Source organism: Pieris rapae, chromosome 20 (assembly GCF_905147795.1).
Source record: "Pieris rapae chromosome 20, ilPieRapa1.1, whole genome shotgun sequence".
Lineage (NCBI taxonomy): Eukaryota > Metazoa > Arthropoda > Insecta > Lepidoptera > Pieridae > Pieris > Pieris rapae.
Window position 1 is genome coordinate 5,249,541 of NC_059528.1, and position 18,565 is coordinate 5,268,105.

Sequence of the window (18,565 nt, forward strand, 5' to 3'; positions counted from 1 at the left end):
TGGGCGGCGGTATCACTTAACATCAGTTGAGTCTCCTGCCCGTTTGCCCCGTGTTCTATATAAAAAAAAATCTTAAATGTGAAGATGATGACGTTTAAGTTCCAAATTCAAAAAGAATGAAATAAAATCATCCCGGAAATGCAAACCCTATTCAAATATAAATTGAGAGGTACTTCCGCTAGAGCTATCAACAGCACGGATTTATTAAACGTCACGTGCATATCGCGAAGTGAATAAGCTTATTGTGTAATTCTCGTTCAGTTTAACTTGAAATATTGCACAGACAGCATTTGTCTGTGGTCTATTTAGTTAAGAATTTTGTAAGAAATTATTATTAATGCAATATAATGGGTATATATATTCATTAAGCTAAATTTTGTATACTGTGTTGTGGCTTACACTAGATTATACTAGAATAATTACATGGTATATGGTGACTCATAAAAACAAGATGACGAGCTATATAAAGTAATAAACTAAAATAATATAATGCATGAGGAAAGCACCTTAAAAGTGCGAAAGTGTCAGGTCAGCGAGAGAATAAAATTACTATAGTTTAAAATAACTGAAGTGCCACTTCAAGCGACAGAAGTAAAATTCTTAGAGGGTTTATATTATCATATTCTGAGATGTCGAAATGGAAATTACATGGTCTGAGCGAATTTTTGCTGCTACAATGATTTTCTGTTTTTATTTTGTGATCTTGGTGTTCGATGAAACGAAAACGACTTGACGTGACAAGGTTCCAAATTTACATTTGCGACATATTAACTGTGATGTGTAGTACTTTTATGTATTTGTCTTGTTTAGAGTATTTTATTATACACAAAAAAGTAAACAACTAATAGCTGTCGACCTGTAGCCGTACATAGCTATCGCTTAGGAAAGATAAAGTAACATATTTTTAAATATGTCCTTCCTTAAAATGCGTATACGTATCGCAAAAACTACAAAATTTCTTGATGAAGATATTTTAATTAAAAGATATAAATATATATTTGTTTTTTTAATATAATATAGCATTTATTAGCGGCCAAAGTAAGTATATTTTTTCTAGGATGATGTTGCATTTTAATAGTGACAGTATTTTAAATAACGGTCGTACTGGACCGATATAGTTCATTCTTTGGATCTCTTTCTACTTAGCATAGATTACACCAGCCGCCAGCTTATTTCTTTAAATGTTGTTTTATTAAATGACACCTCCTATTGACTCTATATAAAATGAAGATAGCAGAATATAAGGCACAAGAAATTCCAGTGTTTTTCAGTTGGAACTAATGAGTGTTTAAGCTTAAAGTTTTGGGACAAAAGGAAAGTTTAGAAACAAATGTTCGTGGTCAGCTCGGAAGTTGTTTATTTACTGACATCAGGTATGTCAAGCTTTGACTGAGACGGTATTTGTCAAAGACTTGTAACTGTCGTTAAGTCTACACGATACAAGCATATAAACTGTATGTGTTGGTCACATGGCAGTTTTATAAAGGATCTATTTCAGCGCACGAGTTTTGAGTTTTAAAATAATGCGAGTTTGGGAAATGGAAGTGGTAATTAAACAGTGTAATTGTACACACGGAAAATATTAATTAATTTAAAAAATAGAATGGGTCTAAAAAAATACATTATTTATAAGACCATAGTTAAGTATTTACGAGTTAAGCTGGCAGGGCACATTGCCCGAAGAATCGTTGGACGATGGGGCAAGATTGAGCAGTGGACATCGATAGGAACAACATAGCCGGAGGAACAAATCAATAGATAGACCATTGTTAGGAAGTGCTTAAATAAAACATCTTAATAAACTAAACGTTTTGTGCAATTTACATAACTCATATAATATAAAACATATTTGCTTCATATTTATCGTACCCTCAGTAGCACTTATATACCCCATGTTTTATAAAAGCAATAACATTTTTTCAACGCCTTTGGAGAAAGTATTTTCCTTATTCCGACAAAGGCCACTAAGTTTCATAGTGTAAAGCGAATAAAGTCATGTTTTACAATGATTGCTTGTAAGCAGTGTTAGCCTAGTGGTTTTAGCATGCGACTCTCATACCTGAGGTCGTAGGTTCAATCCCGGGCTGTGCAGCAATGGACTTTCTTTCCTTGTGCGCTTTAACATTTGCTCGAACAGTGTATAATATAATGAATAAAGATATTTTTGAGTTTTGAGATTTTGAGTGAAGGAAAAAATCGTGAAGAATCCGACATGTCTAAGACCCAAAACGTCGACGACGTGTGTCAGGCACTGAAGGCTGATCACCTACTTGCCTATTAGATTTAAAAATGATTATGAAACAGATTCAAAAATCTGAGGCCAGGACCTAAAGAGGTTGTAGCGCCACTGATTTATTTATTTATTTAACACAAAAGTTCGGTCAAGTTACCGCCTTTCGTTAGCCATTACGGTAATTGGGCTTTAGTTCGAAAACAAAGTAATTATTGTTACCCGGGGATCGATAACATACGTGATACGGTACATGGGTTAACCACTAATCTAAAGGCGGTACAAAAGAACTTTATACAGGCAAGTTGTGTCAAGTCCATATTGCAGATTTTTATGTAAATATATAAGTAATACAATAAAATAAAATACGTTATTTTTGGAACATAGGATTATCATGGTATCACTTATTCCACTAGTCATTAAATTTATTTATAAATTATTCATAAATAGGAATAGTATTTAAGCATGTTATTACTCATATTTGTGTTGTCTTTCTTTAAACTAACAAACAAATTTCAACTATTTTTTTAGGTGCATAATTATTATTTTCACCGATCGATCTTCTTCGTGCCTTCTTCATCTACACGACATTGGTGAAGTACCTTGTACTATACTTGTATAGTTGGCACAAATTTAAGCTATTTAAAAAAAATATTCTCTTTAACGTGGTCACCCCTGGGCGTATATTCTAACTAAAAACAAAAAGAACATTCCTAAGAGGCTGGCCACTCTTTAACATAGGTCACCATGGTCTGCTGTAGATGCTTGGCTTGCACATTTGTACAACCAATTAAAAAAATTCAGATCATGAAAGAACAGAAAAACCTCACCCATACAGAGAAGGTACGATATATTAATAAAAACTTTACGACATAGTTTGTCATGCAAATATGAAAAGTTGGGCAGACCTAAACAAAATGAACTTTTGATGTGTAGATGTATCTAAGTTCCCCGATAAAGTATTCAAGAGCTGTCCACTCGAGCCCTGTTGAGGAAAACTGATAACTCAGAGGTCGGACCCTTTTTACATTTGCATTTGACTTCCGACTTCATTTATGGCTTTATAAACTACTTGACGCGACGTGATTCGAGATTTTGAGTTATGATAAGTTATAAACGACATATAAAACTGTATCAAGCCAGTATTAACCTGGGATTATGAAACAATATTATAAATTTACAATAACTGACATAATCAGATTAATTTAATTTAATTTTAATTGTGGTTATACAGCTGTATTGCCACATTATCCATTGTCTATCTACAAATAACGGGTAATGCTGCAACTCTGACGCACTATGGATCATTCAAATTTTAAAATGCATAAGCTTAGATTTATTTTATTATTATTTTATTTGATATTTCAGTAAGCTTATAATTCCTATCGGAATATTTACTACATACTAATTTTATGATATATACAGAGTCTATTAGCCTAGTAGCATGAACGTGCAACTCTTATCACTGAGGCGATAAGAGTTGAGGATACTCGGCTGTGCACCACTTTATTTCTATATGCGCATTTGACATTCGCTCAAATAGTGAAGAAAAATAACGTGAGTAAGAGTAGTAGTACTGAGTAATCTATTTCATAATCATTTTTAAATCTAATAGGCAAGTAGTTGATCAGCGTCCAGTGCCTGATACACGTCGTCGACTTTTTGGGTCTAAGACATTTCGGTTTCCTCACGATGTTTTCCTTCACCGTTCGAGCAAATGTTAAATGTGCACATAGAAAGAAACTCCATTGGTGCACAGCCAGGGATCGAACCTACGACCTCAGGTATGAGAGTCGCACGCTGAAGCCACTAGGTCAACACTGCTCTCATTTAAATGATATGTTCTTATTAAGAGACAAAACAGCAGAGGAGAATAATACCATTCCATACTAATCATACCATCAAAACTAAATTTATTACTATGAAAATCGCGGACGCACCGCTTATACTGCCCCAAGGCAACGCTAAAATAATTATTACTATATTTCCTAGCAAACTAAACAAGATATAAACTGTAGATTGTACTTGAGTGTGTAGACTTTAAAGCACTTTTCAATATCGACTAGCTGTAGCTCACTATAAAGTTTTATTACTTTTCTCGCTACTGAACGTATTTTTCCTTGTTGGTTGCCTTTCTATACGATAATGCTTATACGAGATCTGACTTCCTGAGCTCCCGCGATTACCTACGTGTTGTAAAATATTGGTATGGATACTTATTTTTATTTAGATGAGATATCATGTATTTAAACGCATCAGAGAGCTTAATTAAGCTAACAAAAAGCAGCTGTTTTAAAATCATGAATATTGTGGACATAGACACCTTTTATTGACAAGGGTTCTCCAGAAGTCTACAGATTTCAATTAAGACACGTATCAAATTTCAGACAAGAAATCGAACGCCTTTAATTACGCTAGTATTGTAGTATATTGTAAATGCCCACTTATCTTCATATCATGGGAGATTTTTTTTTAACAGAACAGGGGGCGATCGGGCAGGAGGCTCACCTGATGTTAAGTGATAGCCCATGGAAAAACTCGATGCCAGAGGGCTCGCGAGTGCGTTGCCGGCCTTTTAAGAATTAGTGCGCTCTTTTCTTGAAGGATCCTAAGTCGAATTCGGTTCGGAAATACTTCAGTGGGCAGCTGGTTCATCAAACTGGTGGTGCGTGGCAAAAACTGCCTTAAAAAACGCGCAGTTGTGGAACGGCGGACGTCGAGGTGATACGGGAGATTGTGAAACTAACCTTGCTAGAAAGCATGGCGGCAGTTTATAGTTTATAAAATACTATACTCCTTATTATATTTACAAGACAAATAATACGATTCACAAAAATCTTCTTAAATATAATACAACTTTATTTTCATCTTGATTCGAAAGATTATCTGAATGTTTTTTGCATTTATATTAAAATATAAAATTCGTCGTCTAGCTCGAAGCTAGTATTAAATTGAGATTTACATTTATTACCTAGTTTAGTCTAGCCGCTCGGGAGATCGGGTGTAATAAACTGGTGAGATAAACGTCCGTTGCAGTGAACTGCACCTAACACAGCTATATGACACAGTTATATGACGATAGCATAGGGTTTACAACACTGGGCGTTATAACTAGAGTGCAGATGATGTCTTACAAAATTTTAAATTCAAATTATTACTTAAATTTATTTTGACACAACATTTCAGTCTGGGGCAAAATAAGATAAAAATAAACATTTCAAAACATTATTAGCAATGCAATTTAGTAAAAAAATAGTGTTTGTGAGAGTAATTAATATGAAATAGATAACGAAGTAAACTAACTTCTAAATATTATACCTAGATAATTTTATTAATCTATTTTTTTTTATTTAGATTTAATACGGCAATCACGTGACACAAACGATGACAGTTAATCAAATACAAGATGAGTTATCATGACAATAAATCATGTCTTCGCCTGTCTAATCCTTATCCTAATCTTGGAGTTTAATTTTTTCGGCTACTATTTTTGATCGTATAATATAACTAGCGGACCCGACAGACGTTGTCCTGTCTACACGTCTTTAATTTGAAAATTTCAAACTTTTTTAAATAAGCTAAAACATTCTGGACAATTTTGATGAAAATTATTATTCAAAGGTTATGACAATATCTAACGATCCAGCACATGGTCTACAATAACACAATGATAACGAAACTTTTTTTAATTTGATCGCAGCGCTAACTGTCGGGACAGACTAAAATTAAAATTCGAATATTATTTAAAATTTGACAATCCGATGGTAGCGCCGTCTGTCGGATCCAATGTAATACATTCCAAAATCAACAACTACTAATAAATTAAAAATTAATTAAAAAAACATTGTCCAGCTGACAAAATTGTGAATCTAAACCATTCCCAGATCCCCTTGAATACACACAAAAAATTTCGTCGAAATCGGTCCAGTCGTTTGAGAGAAGTTCAGTGACATACAGACTCACAGAAGAATTATATATATAATATAATATATTTGTTTACAGCTAGCATTAGTATTAGGAACTGGTGCGACGCCATCTTGTCTATAGAAGCCTTTTGGCGGGTTTTATGTGTTTTATTTGAATTTTCAAAGCCAGTACTTTGACGATATAATATAATAGATAGGTTCCATAGTCACTAATATAACCTTAATAGTATTAAAAGTTTAACGAACAATACGTAAAATGAAGAGTTTTTTAGGTTAATATACATTTGTATGAAAAGTCTGAGCAGTGTACAGTGGCTCTATTTGGAACTAGCAACACATTCGAATTTGAATAGTAATCTATTTAAATTCTACGGAAAATGTATTTGAAGTGTTAAAAAAGTGTATTGACTTGTGAGAACGTGACCAAAGTTAGACCAGACCGATATAAGATTAATGCGGGAAGTGTGCAACTACGCGAATACAATCACAATAAAGCGTATGTGTCGATACAGGAATTGCAGTCAGACAAGAATTTAAGCCAAAATAGCGTCGCGTCATTGATGTTACAGAATTTAAAAAAAAGCGTAGAGGAATTAAAACATACAGAAAAATATTTTAATACAATATCATCTAAAGTCATGTTTATGTCAAATCCTGCGATATTTAAAAAAACCTTCTGGCAGTAAGAGTGTCTCTAGGGCAGTATTTATTAACATCAGATCAGCCTGCTGCCAGTTTGCCCCATTCTATAAAAAAAATATTGCACTCGCGAAAGTGCAGTCACCTAGTTAAGGAGTGCAAAAGTATCGAAAATCGGGATCAAATAATTTATTCGGCGCAGTAAAAACCAGTACACTACATATTGTGTAATACAATACATAAACCCCTACTAATACTATATCAATTGTATCTGAATTTTCTGAATAGCCTTCAGAGCAACCGTAAATCATGATCCTTACAAATTCATCGAACCAAAGAATCCGTATTCATAATTAATTATCGGTTTGCGGACGATGACATGTAACGACGCCCGCACACAAATGTTCAAAATTCAAATTAGTTATGGGTCTAAGTTCAGTGAATTGAAATGGAACCCACGATTTGCTGGTAATAAATAACAAAAGTTATAGACACGTCTTATGATTACTGAACGAGACAAAAACTAATGTGTTCACAAGTACTCAGTAATAAGGCGTAAAAAGAATCCTTGGAACAGTGAGGTCGCAACGTGAAGCCTGTGAAGTGCCCAGGAGATTTAGAGCTACTGAGCGTTTTATGCAGTGTGCCACGTACCACAACTATGTGAAACCAGCTTTCTACTAAAGTATTTCCGAACCAATTTGACTTGGAGTCCTCAAGAAAATAGCGTAACACTTCCTAAAAGACCGTCACTGCATTCTCTGGCATTGAGAGTGTCCAGGGGCGGCGGTATTATATCAGGTGAGCCTGCTACAACCTTAGCCCCAGTTCCATAAAAAAATTACTGCACCTTATTACACCACCTTCACTTAAGATATTTAGACATATTAATATAGTAACAAACGCATTACCAGCACTAACCAGCATTTGTTCGACAAAAAATATTTATTGACATTATAATATAAAATAATAATAATATCAATACACACACGAAATCATATATTTATTACGAGAAGCACCCCTTCAAGATTACGACGCACAGTATTTAGTTTCACGTATGTAATATGTAAGCCTAGTTGTCTGCTAAGATTTTTCATCCATTCATTCGTTATAGCTTCACGGTGAGCGAAATGTGTTCGTTCACTCTAATTAACCGATTATTAACGGGACGATGATCGGTTATACTCGTTAATTCAATTACTACGCAAATCAGCTATTTTGCTAAGACCCTTTGTAATACGGATTTAAGTCCTTAGAAGTACTTTTAATAATCAAGCGAAAACGGGGATAATACAAATGAAAAAAAACCTTCTTGAAAACTTTCACCTCATTCAAAAATGATCTTATCGTGTTATGTTTAAATATATATTATTGATTTTAATACAATTAGATTATTTACATAAATATGACGCGGAAAAAAATAAACCGCTTAAATATATTAAGAGTCTTTCTCCAACTTCTATTTGATTCCCTTTTGAGAAGGGACTCTTGGTCCGTGGGGTTCTAGTGCACAGGCGCTAATTAAATATTGAAGTTGGCGTCTAGTAGATAAAACTTGTGATCAGGTGACAAAATCCTGGTACTTTCCTCGCTCAACGAATAAGTATCGCAATGCAACAATGATATGCTGCCAGTGTTAAAGGTAGGTAGGTACACTGCCATAGAGACCAAACTTTTTTTTTTAATTCTCTTTTTATTATACATGTAGGTAAAGAAAATCGTAAATACTGTATCTTTGATACATAATATTAACAAATATGTGTGTATTATAAAAATGCTTTTAATAAAAGAAACAACTCATTATACATGACAAGAATTATAACATAGAATTATAACAAAGCTAGACTAGACAATGGTTTGATATGTAGCAAAAGTTATATTTCAATGGATGATACTCGTATTAATCAAAGACAGCATTAGCTGGATTATTTTTACGACAAAGATGTATTATGTGCTTCCTTTGCGACTCAATAAACTTAATGAAATCGATGCTCACTATAATCCTTTCAAAGAACAAAATTATTATGAATGAATAACATTTTCTTTTATTTTTTAGGGGTTTTGATAAAGCTTATGGGGTCAATAGCTCCGATGTAAAATTTTACTCAGGCTTACATTTGCTATATGTGTCTTTCACAAAAGACATCATCTAATAACCAAACCAAAATCGGATGTAGTGCTCTAAATATAGGGGATACATTGCAAAGTTGGAATTTGTGGTATGAACAATTTGTATGGCTATTATGGTTAGCTGCGGCTGGATAACACTTATATCCAATTTTCCAAAAAATAACAGTTCAACGCATTTTTTGGCCATTTATTTTTTCTTATTCGGATATTATATAATAAAAGTAAATACGTTAAAGTAATAAGTAAGTTAATTACGATTAATTTAACTTCTCTTTTCAAGTTCATAAGTATACAGTTTATTTGAATTTATTTACCTATATGAATGACCATATTTCGAGTTTGAGATTGCTACGTCCTTGCTTAAACATGTCAAACCATTTGTAAATAATGGCACGAGCTGGGGTTATATAAGAAATGCTAATCGCAGCCTATCATAGCTTTTTTGTTGAATACGCCCACAACGCAATAATAAATCATTGACCGAAAATTTACCGTTAGGTCCATTTTCACGTGTATTGTTACACGTGAAAATTAAATTATTTTTTAATTAAATATTTAATTAATAAAAATTTAATAATTTAATTTTCATGTGTTTTATTTTATCCGCCAAAAAGAGTAAAACATAAAATGCCAAAGAGTTCTAAAATTTAAATTCAAAAAAGTTTTTATTAGCAATATTTCTAACTGGCCAGTTCTAAAATTTTCAGTGTTACCCACGTGTGATTTAATACGGTCTTAAATCTACCAGACTGATTTCAATATTCATCAGATTTAAACAGTGAATACTGTAGTAACAATATGTGGGACGGAAAATAATTCACCATTCAGGTATATCAAGAGAATGGACCGATTACAAGGGTACTGTGAGACTGAGACCGACCACCTGTAGAGCTTAAAGCTTATAGCAATAGGACTTTCGAATTAAAACATAAAATATTTTAAGACGGCTTCGACTATAGATATTTATAGAATATACATATTCCTTTATGAAAGTTGCTTTTTTTTAGAAAAACCCATAAGTAACGTCAGTTTTAAATAAAGATGTGTTTCATTAGTAATTTGTGTTTTTAAAACGGGTAAGTCTTCTGACCAACCCGTAATAACTGTACCGGTAATTGAAACTTGGATATCCGTATGGCGTCATATGCGTTAATCACATGGGAATTAAGGGTAATTAGAAGCTCCCATTGCCATAAATATATTCATTTTTAGGTTTGAAGACTTTATTTTCTCAAAACAGACAAAAATGCCACTTACATGAGAAACAATACTTCAGGTAACAACATTGTAGTCGTTTAATATTTACACAATCACAAATCGTACATGCAACAAGCCCAAAAGTAAAAGAAAAAGAAACCTAAACTTACCTTAAACCATTTTTAACTAACTATAGTAGTTTTTACGTAATAATATTATGACTGTTCAAATTTCATCATTTGAACAGCCAACTGCTGATATGGATCACGTGTGTTCCAAATCTTAACAGCCGATGCGCGATACACTAGCTCATTAGAATAATATTTTGTATGTGTGTATAGGTGTAATTAGTATTTGAGATAATGTCTTAATAATAAATCAGATTTGAACATTGCTCTGTCTAATTCATTTGTCGCTTCCTCTCGAAGTGGCGACGACTCCTTCAAGCCCTTAAGGCTGCCTGGTTTGAGATAATCCCACCACCTCGAACTTTTGATCCTATCCGTAGGGCTCCGTCTGTTACCTCGAGTCTCTTGGTACAGGCATCCCGTACTTATTTATATATTTATATATTCACTATTTATAGGGTACGTTTTAGAGATTTGAGATTTGATTAGACCGTAGGTTTGTTAGGTTCTTACATCTCACCCACTCATATATTTAGTCATCTAGTGTAGCTTGCTCATACATACATTACATATACAAAACAGTTACTATACATTAAATACATATTAATTATTTTAAACACACATTTCACAGTCCTCTGGCTAGCGAGCTGTACAATGACAGTTCATTGTACGATTCTATATATTTCATAAATGTCAGAAATATATAGAATCTAAACTCTGACATAAACATTTTCGATAAACGTTTTACACTTGCTGACGTTTGACGGTTGGTATTTGATGTTTTCTTCGCTGCAGGCAGATCGCTAAAGGTATTGGAATAAAATACGCTTTCCAATTTCCCAAAGCCTAATAAAAGTCCAGGGCAATGCAATCAAGTTAGAGCGTTGATACAATCACTTAGCCATCTGTTCAAATTAATCTCTTGAAAATAATCATTTTAGTTTTTAACAGGTCTTTCAGAGGCAATAAAGACCAAACATTAAAACTTACCTTTTTACGTATTATGTAACGTCATAGAGTATACTTTAGTATTATCCTACCAACTATGCCTTCTCTATTTACCGGCGTAATTTTAAACCTTAACTGTTTAGTGCACAAATTATCTAACCATGAACCACGCATGAACGCCGCCCTTCGATGGCGTCCGCGCCGCACCTCGTGTCATAATCGCGTGTTATTTTAATAGTGATTGCTGTCATTTCTATATTATTTTAGCGCACAATTTGGTGGCATGGGGCCCATCAGGTAAAAAATCAGATAGAAACACGAAATTAAACGATTAACATAGGACGTTTCAAGCTGTATTCGGCGAAGCTTTCACTGAACTTCCAAAAAGAGTTTTTCATTGATTGAGTTTTCCTTAATACTATGTTTCAAATCAAATCAAATCAAAATATCTTTATTCATATAGGTAAACATGTACACTTATGAACGTCAAGAAAAACAAATTAAATGGACTGTAAATTTACATATTTTACAACCAGTTTACACAAAGTGTAAAATAACCGATTTGGATAGTTATCAGAAACTGTACAAACAAAAGTTAACATATTGTTCGCGTTTGTGACATAGCGAGACGTAATTAATAATTATCCATTATAGATAATTTAGAGGCAGCACTTGTAACAAAGCGATTCCTCGTATATTATTTAAGTACTCAATTATATTAATAACATTGATAGCGTAATCAATTATCCAGGTATCAAATTCAAATGGCAAACAAATTATACAATCTGTCCAGTTCAGTGATTAGCCTGTTTTACTAAGTTCCGGAGCGGTAATACTTAATAATACTACTAATTAAATACTTGATGAATTTATGGTTCGATAAAAGCTGTGGCGGCGTCCATGCGTCGGGTTGTCTCTCTTCCTAATATGGCGAGGGGGCCGATGGCTGGCCATGCGTCATACTCGCTAACGGGTGCTACTTGTGGTGACTGGTCGTACTTGAATTCGTGTATGCGGTGATATTAGTTGTTTATACTACGTATTTGCGTGTTGTTCTCACGAGTATGTAAGTGCGTGCTCCTATTTTACCATGCCTCCTGCTGATAAAAGACAAATCTTTGGTTTTACGTTATTTTATTTTTGTTTATTACTCAAGATGTCATATGGAACATGGTGTAATGTATGCAGCTCCTTACAATCATTGTGTACAAAAAACTTGGCGATTAAAAAGAGTGGCGGAGAGTTTATTACCAGTTCTTCTCTTCCGTTCTACTCTCTTTTTTTTGAGAACTGGCAGTAAATGTAAAATTAGCTTCATTTAATGTATATTTCTTTTTTTTGACGTTTATAAAAGATAGTGAATTTGTAAAAGTTAGTACATTATGTTACCTATATAAATAAATGATTTTTGACTTGATTTGCTGAATAAATCCTTATGCTGAATATCACAGACAATTTTAATGTTTGTCAATATAAAACAAGATCGACTTAAAAAAACATTACATTCCAGTTTCGGTTTAATCGTCGCGTAATAAACGTAGCTTAAAAGTATGTATGTTCAATATTTAAATGGTGCATCCATTTTATTATATTTAGATTATCTATTAAAGTTTTATTTTTTTAGTTGTTTCATAATCCTACAGATACAAATATATATATAAAACAAACAATTACACTAAAAATGTAGCCAAAATGGAATACAGAATATTTACATAAAAATTCAATACATTTAACCAAGGAATACTTCATTTGGCGGTAATGTGTGTAAATGTAAGGGTACGTACGTAAAGGTAATGTGAGGTATGTTCATAAGGCAGGTGATTTTGAGCACTAACCTTAATACTTATTTTTACCATATTCAATGCTTAACTATTGGACGTAATATGTTCAGACTGCGCGATGTAAAACTGTTATATAATAACTTAAAATTGTTGACATTATTGTTTATTCTTCTGGAATTCCTTCGTATTTTACCCCATACACCACGGAAGATAAAAAATACCACTAACTTTTATAAATAGCAAAACCATTACTTAGTGAAGTTATAAAAAGCACTTTAGTTACCCTTGCACCTTTTAGAAGCTTTTATTACGTACTTCAAAGTCACATCCTTTCATCCAATCATTTTCTTATCTTTCGCCAGAGGGCACGGCTTAGTCAAACAACTTCGGGGCTTATGTTACAGGAATTCGGAAAATACTTGGAATTTCCTTTCGAATAATATCTTAGAGGAAGTTTTCATTTTTTTTTACTATTATTTTCTGTTTAAGCGAATGTGCACATCAGTAGTATGTAAGTAACGCAATGAAGACTAAATATTGATATGTTCCATAATAATGTGGAACATATTCAATCAATTGTTTTCGCAGCGCATGCGATGAAATATATTTTATAGGCATTTTTTACGACTTCATAGCATTTTTGTTATTTTAGTAGGCTAGTAAGGTAATAAGATATAAGAATTATTTTTTTATCATAAAAATAAGAATTATTTTTTTCTTGTAATTAAAATAGTCTATATAAGTGTGATAATGTATATCAGTGATTATGATGATGTAGCATTCAAATGGTGGAAGAATTAAAAAACGGCCCAGTACTTTCGGTCCGGTCGAAGATAAATTAATTGACATATAATAAATATGTTATATATTGGTAGTTTGGCTATTTTAAAGCAAATTGATGTTGTAAGAACAACAATAAAGTAATCAAAATTACAGTAAACTCTTTTTTATTTAGGCAAATGGACACGAAGCTCACGTGATAACGTTATAGCATGGACACTCACACTGCCAGCCACACTTGGAGCCGCATGTGTGTTGACGACCTTTCAGAATACGTACGCTGTTTTATTGGAGTACCCTTAGTCGACTGGCTCAGAAATACTTCAATGAGCAGATGGTTCCACATAGTAATTGTGTCCCGCAAAAAGAGCGATAAAAACGCTCAGTTGTCGACAACCAGGTGTCGCAATTTAATATAAAGTTTTGGACATCAAATCTTGTATCGGCAATTTAATCTCTTGGCTGCCCTTTTAAAAAATACTATACTAACAAGTTATCTGATATGCAGTTCTTAAAGTAGAGACAACTCCTTGCTTATGCGAACTATAAGTATAACAATCATTTCATTTCAATCATCATCTTTAATATGTTACCTACATTATTATTTCATAGTATTGTCTTTTATTAACTTTTACACATTTAAAGAAAAACACTTTTTTAACGGATTGAGGTTATATATTATTGTATTTAAACTTATAATTATTTAAACATAATTTTAAATTTAACCGAGTTTTCGCATGCTTTACAGCGTGCGTGGTCACGGTCATAACTTCAATCCGTTAAAAAAGTGTTTTTCTTTATTATTTCATGTTTTTCGTAGCATTCGTAGCATAAGTGTACTTAGTGTAGCTGATATTGTTATCTTTAATACAGTCAATACATCTTTATGTAGAAGCGTCAGGTCGGAAACTGGCTGATAAGAAACTACGTTGTTAAAAAAAACATTTGCCTAAAAGCTTGTTTTAATATATTTTCTTAAATATAATAGGTCTTTCATCATCGCTAGGTCACATAATCTTGAGACCCAAATTCAGTCGCTCAAAGAGCCTCTCAGTTCGTTGCGTAAAGAATTTTACACCCACCTAACATTCGAATGCTTCAATGACCCGATACGATACAATCGAGTGACGGTGCGTGAAGTATCATTTTTTTAGATTTTTTGGATGAAATAGGTCAACCTGAGAAAGATTATATGTATTATAACTTTCTAGATTGAATACCATTTATATAAAAAATCTTCTCTTTTAAAAATTTTAATTTAAAATTTAAGGCACTTCTTAATACGCATCATTACTCAATGAAACCGGCTTTTGTAATAACTGTACTGATTGTGAAGAAGACGGCAAAGCTGTCGTGAATAGGTATATGAATATTACAAATAATTCTTTAGAAAAGTCTCCAAAAGTATCACCTCAACGTATGTCCCTTTTTGGATGACATTATAATTTGATCTACGTTAGATTGGGTAAGAAATAAATCTGTTGTGGAATCCGGCCCGTCGAGGCTATAATTTAGAACTAAATTGAATATACTACCATATTTGGGATGAGTTCACAACATAGAATATGTTGTGAAAACAGCTAACAATTTAACTGTGCTTTGCATATACACAGTCTATCGGTGATGTTTACTGGTGATCTTTGCTAACAAAGGAATTTATTTATTTATTTATTGGGAAACCAAACAGATACATCCTTATAATAAAAACAAAGTCAAAAATAAAACACAATACAAACACATTGGATGCATCCACAACAGGTTACACTTATACAACCATAAAAATAATAATAATCTCTTCACAAAATAATCATTTTGTTAAGAGACAATTACGGCTCTAGAAATGGCGGGAAAGGAAACGTTACGTTTGATTGTGATTTCTTAAACGGATTATCAAAAACATACATTGACATTATGCGTACGCATAATGCGTCAACGCGTCCAATATCTTGAAATGCTGTTAACGAACCGTACTATAGATTATTTTACATAAAACACGAGGTTGATTATTGGGTCAGTCGGGGTTCCAAAAACACCTTTTTGGTTGAAAGTTGCACAGTTAAAATTCATAGTCAAGACTATGAATCCTTTATGAGAAAACGTATTGGATTTACACTTAGTATCGACTCTGAATTTGACCCACAGATTAATCTATATCAAAAGCGAATATTGGAAGAGCCCATATATAAACCCTAATTATCTAAGACACAATCTGCTAACATCATAAAGTAATCCAATTGATCTGAACTAGTTAGGTACACTGATTACAAAACAGTATCTTCGTAATTAATCACATCTAATTGACAAGCACTGCGTCATACAAAGATATAGATAGAAGCAATTGTTACAATGTACAGAGACCGCAGTTTAGCATAGGCGTGTAATCTAGCTATGATTGTCGTATCTGCTGACTAATTTACATAGACCAGTACGGCTAAATGGGCTCCATAAATGTGGGATTTTGTGGGATCCATTCACAAGGCTAATAATAGCTGGGTGCGTAATGAAGATATTATGCTTAAAAGTACAGTGTACATTTTTATGTACACTGTAATTTTAAGCATAATATCTTTATTATTAATTTAATATTTTTATTATTATTATGAATAATGTTGTCCAAGATCAAGAATACGAAGCTTATAACAGAACTTTACTAGACTACTTATCACGAATATATCTGAGTTCTTGTGGGATCCTTTAAGCCCAGTAATTTATATATTATTAGCGGATCCGACAGACGTTACCCTGTACACAAGACATACATAAAAAAAATGTAAATCATTCTCGACTCCACTTGAACACATAGAAAATTATCAAAGTCTGTACAGCCGTTTAGAAGTTTAATTATGAACGAATTAATTAATTACATACATCCTGAACTTGGACTCAAGTGAAGTCGAAAATGATTTACATTATTAGATGTTTTTTTTATGTAAGACGCGTGTACAGAAACAAAATTCTGTAGCATATGCTAGTCATATATAAATATATTCATAGCTCCGTCGCCGTAGACCAAACTCGATGATTAAGATGTGAAATGATTTGTAGTTGTAGCATAGTTGTAATGGCAGATTTTTTATTATATTAACACATTAAATGCTTAAACAATGGATATAAAGTAATTTTTGATTAAGTAATCGTGAATTAAAAATACGCATGAATGAATACTTGTATTATAAATAAAAACATTTTTCGGATCGAGTGCTTGGCATACAGCACATTGGGTGCCAAATACTCGGATCCGAGTGGGTGGCACAGCCACCATGGCTCCGCTCCACTCGGATCCGAGAAAAGAGTTCTTAATGTGTGAATTAAATTTATAACAAATTGAAACCAGTGCCCTCGCCTAGTGATTGATAAGACTAGTTTATTAACATGTACCGATAATAGAACTTACAAATAACCTAATAAATCCCATAAATAAGAAATATTATTTATTAATTTTTAGTTGGTTTTTGAAGTTGGTTCAATTAGTTTTTTAACAGAATTTATTGTAAAGCTAAAAGGCTTTCTAATTTCATTTCCAAGCCAAACCCTTATCTAAGAATAATTAAATTAAATCTTGTGGTATGTTAAATGCTTAAATATTCTGGATGTTCAAGAGAAGTCTTACGTAGCGTAATTATAATTAATGGATTCTCAGCGAAAGATAGGTATGTATGTAGATTATATTCTGAATTTACTGTACTTATTCGGTACAAAAAAAATCATTTATTCATGTAGGTACACTTAAGAACGTCAAAAAAGGAAAAAACATTGAATGCTTCAAAATTTAACATTTAGTGCCAGTTCTCAAATCACGGGCATAGAACAAAATAGCAGAACTGACAATAAACGCCGTGACTCTTTTTAATTGCCAAGTTTTTTATTTCTGCGTGTATTTATGTACGCGTTAGGAGTTATACTTCTTTTTCGTAACAAGATAATAAATAATCTTTTCGAATTTATTCTTTCACTTTTACGTGTTTAGAAAAAACGATACTTATAATATAAAAAACTAAAATGCTGACTATAGCTTCAGGGTGTCAGTTTTTTATGACGGTGTGCGTGCGCATCGTAAAAATGTACTCTTATCATTTTTCCCTATTGCACCAAAAAATATTACGTCAAAAAATGGGTAAATTTGTCGAATTACGGCTCCCTTAAGAAAGCTTCAATATTTTGATCTCTAGGCAAATGCGTACTTAACCCGATAGAAATGAATTAAAACATAATGATCTAAGAAATGAAAAATTAAAAATGGCCTACGATATTTATTTTGACCTATGTCGCGAACAATAACTAAAATCAAATAGGGAACAACAAATAAAACCATTTGCTATAAATGCTTGTACTGCGCTTCGTGTTTTAAACTATTCAAAAGCATGAAATAAATCGTAAACATTTTCCATACATTTGGCATGTAAAACGAACTATTAACACATATTTTTGACACCAGTGGGGTTCAGAAACGAGTCTGCATTCCATCTAATACATTCAACCTAAGAGGAGACCAAAATATACACGAAATTCTTTAGATTTCATATTACAAGGTTAAAAGCACTCACATGTCGCAGGTATCATAAAGATATCTCGTAAACGCATGATATTAAGTGGGCGGCAGCAGCGACGTGAAACGACAGGCTTTATATTTAATCGATTATTTTCCTCCTTCATTCCTAAAATAACTCACAATCTTAGACGAAAAATAAATATTTGTCAGTTACCCGTAATCTGCGTGTTTTGAGAAGCCTTATATTTAGATAATATTGTGTCAATCAAGACTACTTTATCTTTTATCTTTCCACCTCCTATCCTCCTCCTCATTCC